Below are 2,804 nucleotides of genomic sequence, written 5' to 3'. Positions count from 1 at the left end.
TTAAATCTGTGTAACAAACATAAGTTTAATACATTTATATTATATTTATTATTATCTTTTAATACATATGTTATGGATCTTATATTTATTGTGATTTAAAAACTTTACTTTTACTGTATTACCTTGTGTTTTCTGTTCATAATGTATATGTATATTATAGGTACATTTCTTCTTTCTCCTTTCTGCTAGAATAATTGACTTTTCTTAATTTCTTTTTCTTTCTTTGCTGCTGCTAGTTTGGAAGTTATACATTCTATTTCTATTTTTCTAGTGGTTATCTTCCAATTTTTATCTTGTACCTGAATTTAAAAGATGCTTTGTTCCTTGGAAAGAAAGATATGACAAACCTAGACAGCATATTAAGTAAATAGCAAAGACATCACTTTGCCACCAAAGGTCTGTCTAGGCAAAGCTATGGTTTTTCCAGTAGTCATGTACAGATGTGAGAGTTGGACCGTAAAGAAGGCCGAGCACCAAAGAATTGACTTTTTTGAACTATGGTGTTGGAGAAGACTCTTGAGAGTTCCTTGGATTGCAAGGAGATCAAACCAGTCAATCCTAAAGGAAATCATCCCTGAATATTCACCAGAAGGACTGTTGTTGAAGCTGAAGCTCCAATACTCTGGCCACCTGATGTGAACAGCTGATTCATTGGAAAAGACCCTGGTACTGGGAAAAAGAGTAAAAGGAAAAGACGGCAACAGAGGATGAGATGGCTGAATGGCCTCACCAATCCAATGAACATGAACCTGGGCAAACTCCGGGAGGTGGTGAGAAACAAGGAAACCTGGTGTGTGGCAGTCCATGGGGTCACAAATAGTCCAACATGACTTGACGACTAAACAACAGCAACATCTTGCATTACCCGCTTTTTGATCAATGACAGCTGACCTAATTTTTCCTGTAGGATGTAACTGTGCTCTGGAGGGGGACCACATCACGCTTTGGGGTGAAGATCAAAAAGCACAGCTCAGGACGTACGGCACACGACTTGTGGTAAACCACGTCCCAAAGAGGAAGGAGAAAGCAAAGGCAGCCAGATGTGCCTGAGACCCAGGGCTGTGAGATGAGTGCCAGCCTTCTGAAAATGAGTCCCATGAGGAAATGGAACAAATCTGAGGTATCTCTTGGCCGTGGACAGGGCAGGTCACATAATCTGCATAATGTCAGTTCTGTAATCACAGCCTCACACACCTGAGCAAATGCAGACCCAAACGAGGACACTGAGGATGCTGGGAGCAGGTGTGACCCCTGCCTGCTGACCCCAAGATGGACTGTCCTAGCCTGACTTCTGCAAGGTGCTCTGCAGTGACTCTGGCATCCTCCCCTGGTGAGAAGTCCTTCTGTCTCCCTTTGCCACCCGGCACCTGCGGTCTACAGTCTGTCTCTGTCACCCACGGCAGAGAGATGGTCAGCCAGCAGTTGCTCTAAATGCATGGAGATTTTGGATACCTGCTTATTTCAACTCCAAGATACACGAAACTGGGCTATGTGTTTCCCAGCCACACCTTCCTGGAACACTGTGTTTTTGTTTGAAGATTTTGGAGGACAAAGAGTATCATTTTCATATTAAACATTAATGGGCAGAATGCAACATTGGATGAATTTCAAAGAGCAAGCTTAAAACTTCAAAAAGAGTTCAAGTTTGCATTTGCAGTTCTGGATCAAGTGCTCAGCCCTCCCCTGGGGTGCCCATCCACTGTGCTTTGTTTATTTATTGTTATTCTCAGGGTTTTAGGTTTTAATCCAGTAGCCAAATATTTTCTTCCAATACAGTGAAGACACCTAATTCAAAGGTTGTCAGAAGATTTGTTTTTGGCCTGCCTTCTCTTCCCCTCCCCTCTCCACCTCGCTGAAAAAAAAGAAATAAATTACTACCCAAGCCTATAAACTATGAAATGTTAGTCACTCAGTTGTGTCCCACTCTTTGTGACCCCCATGGACTATAGCCCAACCAGGCTCCCCTGTCCTTGGGATTCTCCAGGCAAGAATACTGGAGTGGGTAGCCATTCCCTTCTCCAGGGTATCTTCTGACCCAGGGATCGAACCCAGGCCTCCTGCATTGTAGGTGGATTCTTTACCGTCTGAACCACCCACATGGGAAGCCCTATACACTGCAAAGTAGGCTATAATGTGAGTCTCCCATCCAGATTCTGGAAAGGGCCCCACTTCCCTGCAGGCTGTGGCCTCAGGAACCTCCCCGCCATGTGATGCCCTCCCTGACCCCTCACACTGCCCCTCACTTTTCATAAAGGTGGGAGCAGTTCTCAGGTGTTTCTTCACCCTCAACCCAGACCAGTCCCGAGTCTGTGAGTTGAAGTTGCCTGTAATCTGACCATTTTGCTCAGAAAGGCTAGCCTCTGCCCTGACAGGTATTGTCAGGTTTAATTTTCAAGCTGGGCATTCTTTTGTTTTTCCCAAAAGTGTGTGTCCTCTTCTTTTTTCAAAAGTAGCTAGTTTATATATTTGTTTGTTTATTTTTGACTGTGCTAGGTCTTCATCGCTGTGCGTGGGGTTTTCTTTGCTTGCAGCAAGCTGGGGCTGCTCTCTAGCTGCAGTCCACGGGCCTCTCATCGCAGTGGCTTCTCTTGTTGCAGAGCACAGCTTCTAGGACACGAGGCTTCAGTAGTTGTGGCTTGTGGACTCGTAGTTGTGGCGCATGGGCTTGATTACCCGTCAGTACGTGGAATCTTCCTGGGCCAGGAATCAAACACTCATCCCCTGCATGGGCAGGTAGATTCCTAACCACCGGGAAAGTCCGAGTGTCTTCTGATAGCCAGTGCATCTGCAGTTGGGAGGAAAGC

The sequence above is a fragment of the Capricornis sumatraensis genome, chromosome 15, assembly GCF_032405125.1.
Source record: "Capricornis sumatraensis isolate serow.1 chromosome 15, serow.2, whole genome shotgun sequence".
Taxonomy (NCBI): domain Eukaryota; kingdom Metazoa; phylum Chordata; class Mammalia; order Artiodactyla; family Bovidae; genus Capricornis; species Capricornis sumatraensis.
This window is presented reverse-complemented; position numbering follows the sequence as displayed.